Here is a 16,951-nt window from a genome sequence, read left to right on the forward strand (position 1 = left end):
CTACAGTGCTAGAAGACTGTTTCCGTGGAAATATCATTTTAGGTTCATATGGGGTTTCAGGCTAAATTTCTCCTTGAAAAATGACAGAAAACAGTTCATCACTTAGTTATTTAGTGATATCTGAGCAAGAAAAGACAAGTTTTAAATATTGGTGACCTACCCATAGATTTTTAAAAATAATATTTTTCAAGTATGTTTGATAGATCCATAAGCTCAAAGAAACTTTGGCTTCCCCACTGGTAGTCTGCAACCAGGAAAAAGAAGATTGAATTTAGCAGGTACGTTATGTCTGAATTTTTCCATTCGGATCTGATATTGTTTTTTTATCTGACGTTCCCCAGTTTTGAAAGAAATAAATGGTACAGATCTCTTTAAGCTCATTTCAATGTTAGTTGAAAAAGAACCCACTAAATTCTTTGTGAGTTGAGCCTCATACAATTTAGGTCATCCGTTTTGGGTTAATCTTTGGGAAACCATGATTCTTGGCACAATACTCTTCCACTGTCACTCCACTACAGTAAATAAAAACACTGGAGAGTCTTGATGACAGCAGTACCAAGTTGAAAATGTAACCTCGGCATCACTTGAAATAAAAACAGACGCAGCAAGTAAAAGTTTTGGCATCAAAACGTTAAAATTAAATCCCACTTCAAATACAATTCTTTAATTGGGACACATCCCAAACAGAAAGACTTCACTTCCCAACAAACACAACTATTATACTAATTGGTAAGGCCCCCACACAAGCCTTGGGTGGATCTGAAGTTAGCTGTTGTTATTCTGGCCTGACTTTCCAACCACATTCATTTTGCTAAATTGCATTTCTATGAGAGTGGGTTGATATCCTGCAAGTGTTACTAATTCTATTGAAGCACTTTTTTCCTTTTAAACAGAAGATCAAAAACCCAAACCACTTTCTATTTTTAAATGTTGTATTTCCATAAACATCAGTAGACATTTGAATAACCACCTTATTAAGATTAGGTGTTCCTGAAAGGGAGCCCTGTTTCTCTGTGTTTATTACTGACCACAATACTAAATTATGCAAATCTTAAAAGTATGTTTGAACAAAAGAACTATATAATTTAGCTGTTTGAGATTTTTATTTTTAATCTGTGGGAGTGATTTTAGTGCTGACAGAGGTAAAGATTAAATATCCATTAGAGCTTCCACAGGGCAATCAAAAGGGCCCAGAGCAGACTTGCCAGATCTCCTTGGACTTATAAGCAGACGCTGAGCTGCACTGCCTCCAGAATACCCTGGGGCAAGTTTAAAATCCCACAGGCAGGAAGAGGATAATACTTCTTGAGCAGTATTCTTTGCTTTCACAGAGCCATAATCCTGACATTGATACTTGGAACTATTTTGGTGGGCTTCTTGTTTCTAGTGGGAGTGGAAAGGCAGCACTACATGGGGAAAGAATGCTTGGTGTCTTAGGTACAAAAAAAAAAGATAATGTTCTTCCTCATGAGCATATGTCTCCAGTTCACTCTTTCCAGGATTTCAGTGAGACCAAACTGCACTTTTACTGAGGCACTGGACGAGCACTCAGCCCACTCAGGTCCAACTGGCCTTCTGGAGAGCCGAGCTGAAGAGAAGAGAGCCTGTGGTCTTGACTTCTGTGCTTTTGAAACAGAAGTGTCACTAAGAATACTGAAAAAAATATTGTTCCATGCTTCAATGCCCTAAACCCAAGTGATTCAATAGCTCGGCTATGTATTAAGTTAGAATCTTGGCCACTGTTGCCCTAAACACAAAGTATATCATTCATACATTCATGAATTTCCAAAGCTTTACCCTTTCTATGGAGAAAAAATGATGAAACAAAACCTCACTAACATTTTCTTTACTTCCCTTGCATGTTCGTTTACTTTCTGCTTTCATACTGCTTTTTTTCTTTTTTATTTTGCTTTTGCTTCTCCAACCTTTTTGCCCTTTTTGCTTTTCATCCATTCCACACTAGATTCATTTTTTCTTCCATCTCTCTTGCTTTGAAAAGGTTTTTCAAATTAATTTTTGTACTTCATCTTACTACCTTTTTGATTTTGTATTTCCTTCTAATGTCTTTTTCTCACTTCTTCCATGCTTTTACTTCTTTTTCTTTCAATTTTCTCACTCCCATTCTATTTCTAAAATTTATTTCTATTACATCAAAACATCATGTAGATAAATGCCCTTGTGGGGACTTTTATCTTAAGAAGAGTTCTGTGGCTATGAGGTGCCATTCCCCAGCACCAGTGCAGAGATTTCCATGCAGGCTTTGTTCTTAGACTGCTAAAATGTACATTCAGTTGCTTAGCATTGATGTCTAAACTTGAACAATTTGAAATTCATTCTTAAGTCAAATGCAAGAAGTTTCCAAATGCACTCCTATGCTCGATCTGTAAACTTGTAATGGAAGAGAAAGCGATTGGCAATCTTAAGATAGCAGTTAGAGACTGGCAGATTTCTCTTGTGTGTGCTGTAGTGATTGGGCCTCCACTGCTCTGAGCATTTTCTACCTTGTCTTGAATCCTAAACTAGCCTGCAAAAGGAGAAGACACTCCTGCCTTAACACTGCACACTCTTAGGACTTGTAGAGCTCCCATGAGCTGGCTTCAGTCCTCCAGGTAGGAGGTTGTTTTGTACCAGAATGCATAAACAGATAGAGACTGCTCACTAAGCAGAGTGTTTGCAGCATCTCCATTCCTTTAATTTGACAACAGAAGGATAATCCAAAAAAGTCAGAATGGCAACTTTTTGATCTAGCAAGAGAAAAAATCTCTCATCATGATCTATCTTGGAAAAACTCTCATCACAATAATGAGGCCTGTCCCAGTCAATCTCTTGCTTCTGAAAATAAATCCTATGTTGTAGTAAGAATTTTTCATCATAACCTGTCTGCATTTGGTATGCTTTATTTTGTGCACCCTTCTGTGGCAGTATTTTCTTATGGCGTCCTCCATGTCCCTCTCCTCGACAATAACAAAAATGAATGCTTCCTTTTTTTTTTTTTCTTCTTTTAATTCCACTTCTCCAAGGACACTGCTGCTCACCAATTCCATTATGGGGGAAAAAAAATGCTTTCTGACAGCAGGAATGTGTGGTTTTCCTTCATTACCATCAGCCTATGACTGCATCCAGAAAAGGAGAATTTCAGTACCTCCTAGAAAGCGCCGATCTTTCACCAATTTAACACTAGCAAATGTCTTTATAAGTTTCCTTAGCGTGTGGCAAATTTCATAAGAAGCTTTGCGGACAGGCAGTGGCTCCTTCATTTGCGGCTAAAGCATTTGTTGCTTTTGCAATTTGCAGTGATTGCTTACGAAAGGAATAGTTTGTTTTTGGAAGGCTGCTTTGAGTTCTGCTGGCTCTGTGCATAGTTAACGACAATGCTTTAATTTTGTGGTGGGGGTGGTGATGCAGATTTTTCTTCTTGGAGTCCTTGCTGCATTCTTACAAATTACATATTGAAGGAAGCCTGCTTTTGGTTTACTTCAAATTTAAAGTAATCCCCTCCCCCTGCTTTTATTAGATGAGAGGTCAATTCCAGGAGCTCTGGTGGCAAAAAGCAGCCGAGCAACAAACGTGCCTGATCCCTGAAGATTATCTGATAAATCTCCAGTGACTAAGGGCAGATGTTCTGGCTTGAATGCCATCTCCTTCTCATGCCTGGGAACTGGGAATGCAACCAGATTGTGACTGTGCTCAGAAGATTTACACTTACCAGAAAGTCTCTTACAGTCATTAGTGCTGGAGCTCTGCCTGGGATATGGTTGGCACAATAACAGGAGGATGACAATGTGGCAAAAAATCTTTGTCCTCTGCTTCTCAGTCATATGTGAAGAATAAAAAAGGATCTGATCCTCTCCACTGTTTTCTTTTTCAGTCAACATTTGCTTAAAAAAGGCAGAAGAATAATAAATGCAATAATAAACAAACAAGCCATTGAGTAGAGACAGAAAGCCTGGAGATATAATGACAGGTTAAAAGTTAATAAGTGAAGCGCAGCTGATGCTAACTCATTTTTGAAGCCCATGCTGACTCTATATAGTGTGCAGGGTAGGTTTAATTCTGAGATGCCTGCACCAGGCACTGCTATTGTGCTTGAGTAAAGCTCACAGAGCGCTGCACACAGGTGTAAAATGAAGGCTGAGAGGCCTTCTCTTATGTCCTTGAGTACATGCATGGCAAATGTACTCCATACCATGATATGTTTGTGAGAGAAATAAAAATATCTGTAACTGTGCCCTAAATGAAAAACATTTGGCAGTTCAAACTGAATCAGGGTCCTGGTTGGTAATAACACACTGTCAAAAGTTAGCAACTAAATTAAGGATTTATTTGTCTGAGTACTCTTTGGAATTACTCAAGAAAAACTACACTGCAAGTTGAAAATAAAACATCTAGTATGCAGCTACTGCTTAGATGATCAAAACAAGAAAGCAGAACTTGTCTAATAAAAAGTTTTAAGTCAGAAAATTATACCGTACCATTATGGAGATGAAAATAATGCAAATTTCTATTTTTTTTTAAACTATAAACTGCTGTGATATGCTTGTGCATAAGATAGTAGAAGAACTGATAGAATATTGTTACCTGGGATACATTAAGTATTCTCATAATAACACAAAATCCCTTGTAACTCTGATCATGGGTGCCAGGTCAAACTGTTGTCCTCTTAATCAAGAGAAACAATTGTAAAGAAGATATATAAGAACAAGCTTTCTTTTAAATAATCTCTGTTATCTTGTAAAGTGATCCTCAACTATTATGCCGTGTTACCCAGAAATCAAGGTTTTTTTAAATGTTTTTTTGTTCCTATGCTACTTCATACTTGAAATAAAACTATGCATGAGCAGCTTCCTCAGCAGGAGCAGTTGTGTGGAGTAGGGAATCTCCAGTGCCCAGTGTATCACGTAACAGCACTCGTGGAGAAGTGCAAGTGTCTCCATATTGCCAGGTTCTTCCCAGACCCAAGCATCACTTGACAATAGCCTATGGATCTATTCTGTAGTAGAAATGTACAGCTGAGAAATCTCTGAGGAAGTCATCCAATCTGTTCCCCTACTCAAGACAGCATTATCTACTGCAAAGTCATTTCTGACATTTTTTTTCTAGCTTGTTCTTTTAAAAGCCCTTAATGATGGAGACACCACACTCAGCCTTCCTTCCTTTCAACAGGATAACTCCAAATTATGTATTCTTTCCTTTTCCAATATATTTTCTAGTCTTCTGACCTCTCTTTTGGACTTATTCCAATCTTCTTTGAAATGTGGTGCCCCAGTATTGGCATAGTACTCCAGATGATGCTTTGTTCTAGAGGAGGAAAGTGAGTAAGTTTCAGCATCCTGTCAGCATCTAACTTTTTTCTGGATCTAGTTAAAATTGGTTTCAGTTCATGCCATCTGTCTAGATGGTGTGTCTCAGATGAAAACACCTTAATACAGAGAACAGCAAATCACTGACTCTTGAGAACAATCATGCAGTATATAACTTCGCTCACTCCCAACAGATCTGGTGGCCCTCTTACCAAAACCTTAAGATATTCAGTCTCTTAGACAGTTTGCTAAGCTTATATTTCTTTAATATTTAACATCATTAAAATCTTGGAAATGGTCAGAGTTCTCTGTATCCAGCACACAGAGCCATACCAAGCACAAAATTTCAAATTCTGAGTTTTGTAGCTAAATATAAAGAGTAATTGTTAAGTGTTGGCTATTAGGTCATGTTGAAGAGAACGAATCTGATAAAGAAGACCAGAGTTACAGTTATGATAAGATCACATTTGTCAAAGAGTGGAGGTGTGCTTTTCTTTTCTGGACCAACTGCAAGCTAAAATTTCCACAGTGGGAAATAGTTATCTGAGGATACAAATACACCAGCACTGGGGGCTAGAGCCCCTTCCTGGCCTTGCCAACACCTAAGCATCAAGGGTAGCTGTAAAACAGTGATCACACACTGGCTGTGCTCGCTATGGTATGGTAGACAGGGCAAGGCATCTGCCACCTGCATTCTGTCCTTTTCATCCCTGTCCAGGAGGGGGAATTGCTAAGTGTAAGGCTGCCTACATCCAGTTTTGTACCTCTAGAACTCACCTTTTTCTTCACTAACTCTTTGCTGCAAGGCTTGAATGAGCATTTAGCTGTTTCTATCACTGCAAAAATATAAAGGCAGTGTAGAGCCAAAGTTCTTCTCATATTTTTCAGCTTAACAAATGGCATAAAATTAAATTGTGGTCTTTTAGACCCAGTTTCTAGTAAAATAGTCTTCCTGAATTTCCTGGGGCAGATTTGGTTGCATCATGCCCAGTAACATGCTGTTGGCATATGGCGGTAGACTGTAAAATGGAAAGACATGAATCAAAGGCATGCTAATATTAATACATCTATGTTGCTTGCTGCTTGAGGAATGCAGTAGAAAGGGAGTCATATGTAGTTTATAGAAGAAATGAATACATTCCAGATGTTAACCATGCAACCAAGCCTTGTATATACAAAAAGGGTTTTCCCAGTGCCTATATTTAATCTCCACATAAAAAGGCAGGCTCTCTAAAACCCTTCCCACTATATGTCACCATAAATTGGGGGCATTTTTCATCTTGAATCAGAAATTTAGAAAATAATACCCATCTACTTTAGTACTTGTTTATTCATAAGCATCTATTTATTAATGAGAAACTAAGCATGAATGCTAGAGGAAATCTAATGCATGTGTAAGTTTTGAGCAGAGGCTTCTGCTCCACCCACTGCTTGTACCAATGTGGTTAGGTAATGCCAGCCCAGTGGAATATCATAGGGTTTACTTGATGGCAGATCCAGACCCAGCAGACATCACAACTTAAGCTCTTTGCAAGATCTGCTATTTCTATTGGAAAAGAAAGAAAAAGCAATGCATTTTGGGAGATGCTATTGTTTCTACAGTATTGGAAACTTGGAGTGTGTATATTCCATTAATATGAGTTTGTATCAGAGGCAAGAATCTGATATTTTATCTGCTCATTTTGATGCTGAACTAGAGGCAGGGGGATCTATATAAAAGGCCTCATTATACCACCTTTATATATTGACAGAAATTAATGCCTTTTGATAGTAAATATGTAGGTAAATCACATTATCTATGTATCCCATCTAAAATATATATGGAACTTCAAAATTAACATTTTCCCTATGTTTGTAGTAAACATTTAATGTACAATGTACATAATGTACAATCTGTAAACTTGAAATTAAGTTGCTAAAGTAATTGATGACATAACTGTAAATGATCAACAGACTCAGGAATATTGCTAGCTGCTTAGAATCAAATAATGAATGAAAAAAGAGATGAAATTATTCAAATTAATCATAGATTACAATCTTGATTATTTTTGTGATGTTAAAATATACAATATAAATAGCACCTAAAATGCAGGAAGCATCTTAAAGCATCTTAAAAATTGAAGGCAACCACTTGGAGGCCAATTTGGATAAAATAAAAGGCTGGACTGCTGTCTTTTTCTGTTTGAAAGTATATGGGAAGAGGAACAGGAAAGGAAAAGAAAGAAGGAACTTCTGATATTTCAGTTGTTGTGCAAAACTATGTCCAGCTTTTAGAATAGATCATCTTCTGAGATGGGTTCCACACCAACTTAGTCTTTTCAGTCCAGGAAAATCAAGCTGAAGCCATGGCACCATAGTGTGAGGCCTATCAGAGACAGAGTGACTCAAGCAACACCTTGTTGAACTTGTTCTTTTTGTTCTTTTTGCTGCCTTGTTCTTTTTGTTGTTGAGCAAGAAGCTTGGAGAAATAAATAAATAAATAGATAGATAAATAAATTCAAAATACACCTGGAATCTGTATGTTAGTACAGTTAAGGCTGGGGTGCTTGATAAAACCAGGAGTATAGAAACAAATTTAATACAGCACTGAGGCTATATCGCTGTAAATGCCAAAGAGTTGACATAGGCAAAAACATGCATGTGGAGAGCTACTCCCCTCTTAGCCCCTAGGACAAGTGGTACCCAAAGTGGCTTTATGTCAACATGTGAATTTTTGTGCAGAAATCACTTTGTGCTAAATTTCCTAGAGGACATGGAGCATGCCCTGCATCCCCATTAACTTTGCTTTCTCCCTTGGTGCATAACCATGCTCCTGAGGAGTGAGAGGGTGCTGCTACAGGGAATGTGGCAGACTTCAGAGTTGTGTCTGCAACCATGAGTTCTGTGTGCCTTCGTCTACTTGTATGCTGCCTTTTTGCTCTCAGTGAGTTAAATCTGCAGCTTGCCAGTATGCAGGAGGTAGCAGGAGACAGCAATTTCAGATGAACTCACTTGTTATATTCAGGATGTAGATGGATGTCCTTTGAAGTCAATCCTTCAGTCCTGGTCTGGCAAGAAACACAGAGAAGATGAGGACTTCTAGGGAGAGATGCAAAGTGCTCCAACCTAAATGTGGGAGGACAAAGTGATGTAAAGAGGGGTGGGAATGGTTTTGAGGAAACTCCTCCACAGCTTAAAAGTGATCTCAGTCACACAAGGAAAAGATGGTCTGTGGGAAGTGCTGACCAGGGACATTTGATTTTCAAATTGCTGTTAGTGATTAAGGCATTACCACCTTGCTGGCGCTTATTTCCTATTCACTGCTCAGGCATGATAGCAGAGTGCCTAGAGCTGTTTCAGAACAAAACGAAACAGGATAGCTCAAAACTATTTGGATGTTGGCCCCATCTGTTATTTACAGGTATTTGTCCAACTGCTGCAATCTGAGAAATAACAGCTTTTTAAGCACATCTCCCTTCTGTCCCACAGCACCTCATGCCCCCCAGTGAAAACGCTCTCAGGCTGGCCTCAGTTCTGGAGGAAGGCAGGATGGCCAATGATTCACAGCATCCTAGCACAGGTATGCAGGCCTGTCCTGCAGCTACAGAGCCCTGAGAAACAGCAGGGCTTCTAGCTGACACAGGACAGCTGCCCATGAGGCCCGCACACCACCGGGTCTTGTGCTTCCTCAGAGCAGGGCACATATTGCTGGCTTGCCCACTCCATGGCTTTGTCAAGTGGTCCAGAAGTGGCTGCTTTTGGGCTTAGTGAGGAATGACACGCATTATTCATCAGGCTCTCTGACCGCTTAGCACCTCCAGACTCCTCGTGGCTGTTTATATTTAAAAATAAACCCTAACAATCGCTGTTCAAAGTACGGGCTGAGAGCCCGCGGCATTTTTATTTAAGCACGCTGAGCAGAAACTGAGGAGAACAGATAAGAGTTAACGGGTGTTTGTAAAACAGGCAGGAAAAAGGATGCTGATTCGTGAACCTTCACCGGCAACAACTTCCACAGCTGAGGAGCAGAGATGCTGAAAGCGTGAAAGCCAAAGGCTCTTGCTTTAAATGTAGGATTTGACAGGAGAGCAGCAGGGTAGGACCTCAGGGAATGACTAAGCAAATACTTAGATAGGAGGTCTGTGAGGTAAGCAAGACTAAATTGGTGCATCACTTTGAAGGTCAGCAATGCAATTTTATATGTAATTCCAGATTTAATGGGCATCCATGGCAGAGCAAACAGGAGCAATGTGTTGTGAAAAATCAATGCCAATGCTCTGGCTGAAGCATCCTCCCTGTGAGGAGCTGGAGCTGCCAGCAACTGCCGGAGGGTTCTGAGCAAAGCAGCAACCCTGAACAGCCCTACAATTTTGGTTTAAAAACAAGAGGAATTTATCTCATGCTTTGTAATGTACTGAACACTGAATTCCTTTCTAGCAGCGTTTACCACAATGGATGTCTTTGTTTTGCTGTTTTTGAACCTTGACAAAAAATGTGTCTGTACTCCCTTAAAATATGCCAGCAGTTTGGAACTTGCAAACATTCAAGCCACTGTAATAATCATACTATTTCAGGAGAAATTTTACCTGGAATACTGGAATATTTGTAGAAACTGACATTCTTTTTTTCCCTCCTCTAAGATGTAAGTAAAAGAATGTAAAAGCTCACAGCAGTAAAAAACTGTTTTTGTGAAATCTGAATAACTGCATTAGTTCCAACAAAATGCGTATCTCTGTCTGTATCCCAGTGGGTTTCTCTCGTGTGTCAGTTCTTTCTCCAATGAGATGATTTTTTGTGTATATATAAATAAATAGATCTGCTCAAGGCCCTATCTTTCCTTTCACTGACATAACTGATAATATTGTATTTGTCCTTCAAAGTTATGCAAATGGAATCCTCAGGCTCTTGATATTAAATGCTGGTTAACTTGATTAACTTGATTTTCTTTAAAACATAAATGAAATTATTACTATTCCCCTACATTTTCACACCCTTTATAAACTCCTGGCAGAAGAAGGAGAAAATAGATAATAAGATACTCAAATCACTTTCTTACCCTGTAATTAGCACATGAAAAAAGAACTTGTTGAAAACAATAATTCCTCAGTCATTTGTCTTTATTTTAACTTTGCTTTGAAGCCAACATATTTTCTCTGAGATTTCATTAGCAGCCATTTTGTAAATGAGATTCTCACTGGTAAGAACTAACTTTGAGTGCTTCGTCGCATTAAAATTTAACAATTTTCTATGGCTTAATATAACTTCTCCTTAATGCAGAGAGACTTTTCTGCGATGTTCATAGTTTAAAGGGCTGGATATAATTAAGAACATACGTGCCGAAAAGTGCTTCACTACCTAACTCTGAGGCATCTGGCTCCTCAAATAGAGTCCAAAAATCTTAAGTTACAACGCACAGCAAACATGCATGCCTAAAGAAAGATTTAAGCATCTTAGAAAAAAAAAAGATCTAAACAGCCAACAAGCCAAATGAGCAACTCCTAGGACAGTTTTAACATCTCCCATGTGGGCTTCTTTTTCCAAAGGGAAGCACCTTAGATATATTTTAAAATCTCTCCTGAATTTAGCTCAATTTCTCTAAAGTAGTTGAGCAAAGTGTTTCATTTTTAAAAATAGTCACTGGGAAAAAATAATATTAGAAACTGTCCTTGGAATAAAACCTGGAAATTAGGATGGTATTTCCCTGCTCTGTTACTGCCAAGCTAAAGAACTGTGCTTCATCTACGTGTCTGCTCCCAAGCCTGAGCTTTAGAGCCTTTTGGTGAAACTGCAGTGGGAGGAATGGAGAATACTTCCACCAGCTCATAGGAAATCAGGCTAGTCCTCTCATGCATGCATTTTAATTCACCGGGAGGTGGTGCAGCCATTTGGCTCCTGCAGAAAACACAAGCATTGTCTGACATGGCAGTATTTGAAAGAGGCAGCTGTGACCTGCAGTTTGATGTAAATTTAACTTGTGTCAGGGCTTCGAAAGCAAAGATTTTTAGTTACAAAAGTTTCACCTGATAACCATAGCCCCTTAATCTGCTCCAGGCCTGAATCCTCTTTCTTTACTCAAGCCCTCCTTGTTTTATTTGGTTAAAAACATGGGCCAAAATGCTCTGTTCACTTTTCCATTTTCACATCACAACTCCAGCAACAGAAACGCCCCGGGGATTTGTGCTGCTGTCAAAATGTGCTTTTGGAGAGCAAGGAGTGGGGAAAGGAGCAAGAGCCATGATTTCCAAGCCTGGAGCAGAGCACTAGCTTCCTGTTGCATAAAGACGAGAGATGACACAGCTTTGCATGAGTGTGGCAGAAAGCAGCTCTGCACTGGGCTGCGTGAATGTCCTGAGACCAACCACCATACCAGATGAGTCAAAGGGGCATGGAGACTGTACTGCCCTCAGCTTTGCCTCCTGTCCCAGGATGAGCTGCAGGATGGATGGTGGTTATGCAAATAAATAAATAAAATTGGTTTGTTATTCTTCTCAAGAGAGCTCACAGGGAAGAAAAGCTTAACCAAAGCCCCCCTGTGGGGTGAAGTTATGCTTCAGATTGAGTTACAGCAATGATGCTACCAAGCAAGCTGAATCTTGCCCCTGTCTCTGTATTTTCTTTCTCATTCCTGTTTTCCTTGTTTCTGTTGTTATAAAGGCTCGGTGATACACAAAGGCATACACAGCGTTCACCTGTGTCTGCTGTGAGATGTACCATAGGATACATGTCTTTCCAGGACTCTCCATAAATTGCAATTACAGATGTTTCTTCTCGTTGCTTTGCTAGTTTAAAAATGTATTCACATGAGCAATAAGTATTCAAATCATATTGTTATGTGCTCTTGGCTGATTATCTGACTTTAGGTGTAAACGTGACCATCAATAAAAAGCATAATGAAAGCTTGTTATTTTTAAACATAATTAAGTCAAAGGAAAAACAGTCCAGCATGACTGTAGAAATAGTAATTGGTTCATTACCTGTAATCATGTTAGCCTGTTCACATTATCGGAGGCTAATTGGAGAGAGAAAAGAAAAAGAGAATATATCACTGCATATGCAGGTACGATCTGTATATCTATGTGTGTGTTAATATATGATACAAAGTTCATTAATAAAATTTCAGATTGAACGGGAGAACAATGGCAATGCAGAAACACAACTACTGAGAAAATCTTGAAGGCACAAAGAGAGGGGTGAGACTATGATTCATTCATGAGGAAAATTTAAGTAGAGCTAGCTTATATTGTTATCTTAAACTCCAAGAACGACACTTTGTTTTAGTAGAACGAAGTTCTTATGCCATTTCTGGTTTAGAACAAATTGTTTCTGAGATAGGCAAGGTATGTTATCAGCACTTGTCTTTTCCTTGCAGAGCACTGAAGCAAAGCTGTAATGGGAAGACCTTTACACTAAGTTGCCTGGTCTCATACCACATTTTTCAAAGTCTCGTTCTTAAAGTTTTTATTCTGTATCTCTAGGAGACTGATGAAAGGGATTACTTACCTGAAAATAACCTGCTGGTTCTGATAACAAATTTGGCCTCCCCTGAAGGCTATGAAATTTATATAAATATTTGATAAACCGATTCATGAGAGCAACTCCTGTCATTTGCCCATTGTATTTACTATTGATTTTCAGTTTATAGGAAAATATCATACTGCAGTTCTTTTTAAACTTCACTAAAAAGATATCATATCAATCCCACAAGTAACAGTAGGATCAGGGATCATAGCCCTCTTCTCCTCTGACATGCAAACATGTAAGGGCAGCCATATGGACCGTGGGATGTCACAGATTTAAATGCTGCCTTTATTCATTTGCTACTTCAGGGAAGCCGATGTATTGTATTTACACACCTGTAGGAGGTATATACCTCAGCATGGTAAAGCCAGAGTTTGGAAAGACAAGCGGGGTACAAATCAATTGCTGCTTCTCGGTTTATTCTTTCCAATTTTGCTTACTGTTTCTAACGCCATTTTTATGAGAACTCCTTGAGAGTCTTCCCTTTAATGAGGAGGAAATAGCATGGCCAGCAGAGAAGGAGTGGGGGCGGTTAGACTACAGTTCTTTGTTATACTCCTTTAATGTCCAGGATCTAGCAGCAAGTAACTGGCCTTAGATACTTCTTAGTTTTTTTCCAGGGGGACAGCACTGTTGAATAAACATTGTATGGTAAAAGACTGAGCCATGTGTCACGCTCCGATTTGTAGGAGGGAGAGGAGGTTCTTTGATATCTGTGTATCCGGAATGAAATTAAGAAATTAACATATCCGGTTCAAATGTTGGCCCAACTAGTTTATTACAAATCTTAAACAGGGAGATGGGGAAGGGGAGGACAGGCACTATTACAAATTAGGGTAATGGGGAAGGGAAGGAGGGTGATAAAAAAGACGGGAAAGAAGAAGCAAGGAGTCTTTGTAGGAAGCAAGAGGGAGATAGTCACCACCATGGATCCAGCGTAGTTCAGTCACTGATCTTCAGTAGTGGTGAGACATTGGTTCTGTTGATGATGACAGTGACCATGGACCATGGAGATGATGACAACTTTTCAATGGTAGTACCAACTTATTTATAATAAGTCCTAAGTGGTTGAGTCAGTTCTCTTTGGAGCGGCAGCTTCTGGCTCTGGGATCTCAGCAGGAACTCCTTTGTTCCCATCTTCTGGTCCTTGCCAGCAGATAAGAGGGAGCAGGGAGGTGCCAACTTGTATCTTGCCTTCACAGGATACAATGGCATCATCCCCCAATTTCCCATAGCAAACAGGAGTTATTTGGTCACAGTCTAGATCTTCTGCCAGTAAACAGTCCTGAGCACTCTCTTCGGAGGGCAAACAGCTCTGAAGGAATGCTTTCAAATGTAAAATTGTCCACACAGTAATGTTGATTGCCACACAGCAATACCCATCTCTCATCTCCTACAGTCTTACCACAAGAAATACCTCAGAAAGCAAGCTTTGAGCCAGAAAGCAAAGAAGGATTCATACACCATGGAAAACACAGGTTAGACAGACCTTTAGTCTGACCCAGTGAAACATTTCTTATTTGCAATTTCTAGATGAAGGGAAGGATCCTAGTTAATTTACCAAGGCAATGACAGAAAGGGGAAGGCCTAATTAAAAATTAAAAAAAAAAAAGGAAAAAAAAAAAATTGAGTTCTTTTCTTCCTGGTAGAGAACTGGGGGACCTGGAAACTAAATGTAGTCCTTTCAAAGCTTATAGCATTCAAGATATATGGAGACTTTCATGACTATCAGGAGGCTGCAATATCTGAGAGGCCACGTGGAACAAATAATGTTTGAATAAGGTAAGACTCCTCTTGGAGCTAGAGTATTCATGTTTATTTTCACTGAGGTTTTATAGGAATTACTGCCTCTGCGACCTGCTTAGGAGCTCAGATCAAAGGACCAAAGTCTCCTAGCTCTAACATTGACCCTTAGGGAAAGAACAGAAAAAATAAGACAGCTACAGAGTGATCCTTCCCATGGTATAATTTCCCAGCTCCCAGCAATCAGCAGTTTAGTGATTTTTTTCCAAGCCAGAGGTTGCATCTGGGCTTTCATGTTTAATAGCCAATGATGTACGCCTCCTCTATGAATGTGCTTTTTAAATCCAGATAAAGTTTTGTCCTCTGCCTGATCCTGTAGGCAGTGGGTTTCACAATTTGATTACACGTTATATAAAATGTACTTCCATTTGTTTTAAACCTGCTTTGTTTTTCAGCAAGGCAAATACTGACAGTAATGACACCACTTTGTTAGTGTAAGTGCAGACATACTAGGAGTTTCTGCTGGGAGGGCTGTGTTGATTACAGGTCACTCCTTAGCTATGTCAAAAGCTATATTGGCAAAAATGGGAGGAATGTCCTTACTTGGGTAGGCATCCCAGAGGAATAAAAGTGCAGGTTGCATTCTCCTCATACACCAAGGGATTTTGGCACCTGGTCTGCACTTGATTCATTTTCTGAGGTTGATGAGAAAACCCTTTTGTTTCAAACCCGCAAGTGAATTTTATTTTATTTTATTTTATTTTATTTTATTTTATTTTATTTTTTCACTAAGCTTCTTGCAGGTGCTTAACTGGGAAGAAAAAAAAACAAAAACATGCTTATACAGCGGATGTTCAGCTATTTGACCATTATGTTGTACTTTGGCTAAATGAGTTTAACTCTGTGCTTGGTCTCCCTTTGCCAGTGTACCAAAATGAGATTTCTTTGTCTTTGGTGGTCCTTTTCAGAAATCCTTTTCATAAAATAATTTTCAGGTGATAGGCTGATCTTGGTTCACAAGCACCCAGAGAAAACAACAATCATGAAATCATGTGTTTGTTGCTGCACTCTGCACAATGCCTTTCTTATGGGCTGCAATATTGATCCATAGCTGAAAATACAGAAACTTTCTCTATGAATGAAATGATTATTGTCCTCTTTCATACCCATAAAAATGGTCTATCAAAAATTCTTCTTCTCTTTGTGGTCTTTGACATCCCCTTATCATCTTTCACGTGAAACTTATCTCCACTTAATCTACAGACTGTTAGTTTTGATCGCTTGTTCTGTTAAAATCTGGCCTCTGATTAGATGATGTTGTTTTCTGTGCATGGTTTTAGCATTCACTGCATTACTTCCAGGCCTTATTTCCTTACACTGCATGTATGGCTTAAAGTAACTCTGTTTTAGTCCCTTTTCATTAAGTAAAATAAATAATTTACCTTTTCATGCATCTGTATGGGGGCTAGTGTGTGTTTATGTATGGTGATGCCTCCTCCCTTTTGAGTGCCATGTTCAGTTCTGGCTTCACTGTTAGAAAAAAATGAAACTGAAGTAGTTCAAAGACAAGTTGCAAGAATGATCACAGCCTTGGAAGGGCTCGAATGTGAAAGAGTAAAATGATGAGTGCTGTTTAGCTTAGGGAGAGAAAAATGAACAAAAATCACAGTTACATATTAAATAACAGAGAAAAAAATATCAAACCCTCATCTTCGCCTTTGTAACGACAAGGAAAAAATAAGACAAACTATTTAGTAAAATATTTGCTTTAAGAAGTTTTAAATTTGTTAACCTTTTGCAGAATCTGGCTATAACAATGCTCAAGCTATTATACAGCATATAGGTGGTTCCTTCTGCTTAGTCAGACCAACTTTGGAGGTCTCCTAAATGACTTTACTTGTGCTAAGAATGTGCAGACAATGAATGCTGCTGTGCTTTGCAGCAAGACTGTATCTGCAGGCAGAATTTACAGTGTTCTTTCATGTAAACAGAATCCCGGAGGGAATACTGGTTCTGCATAGAGGCATTTCTAGACTTTTTGTTTGTTTGATGGGAGACTGAAGATATTTTCACTGAGGCCAAACAAGATGGCACCTGTTTCTCAGTACATCTGCCAGACAGGATTTTCAGATGGGCTGAGCCTTCTGTACAGAGCTGCAATGTACTGTTCTCCATTTGTTCCTTCTTGCGCTCTAGAGGAATTTTATTTATTTATGTATTTTATTTTTACCTACAGAGTAAACATCTTGGACCTTTCTTTACAGTTTCAGACAGGTTTACACAAGTACACACCGTAAGCAGATTTAGAAACTACACTGTTACTTTATCAGAGATCTTCTGCAATTCTGGTCTGAGAACAGGATGCTAAGAGGTATGAATCTTGCATGAATCTGTCATTAGGAAAGCTGTCT

This window comes from Tetrao urogallus (genome assembly GCF_951394365.1).
Source record: "Tetrao urogallus genome assembly, chromosome: 3".
Lineage (NCBI taxonomy): Eukaryota > Metazoa > Chordata > Aves > Galliformes > Phasianidae > Tetrao > Tetrao urogallus.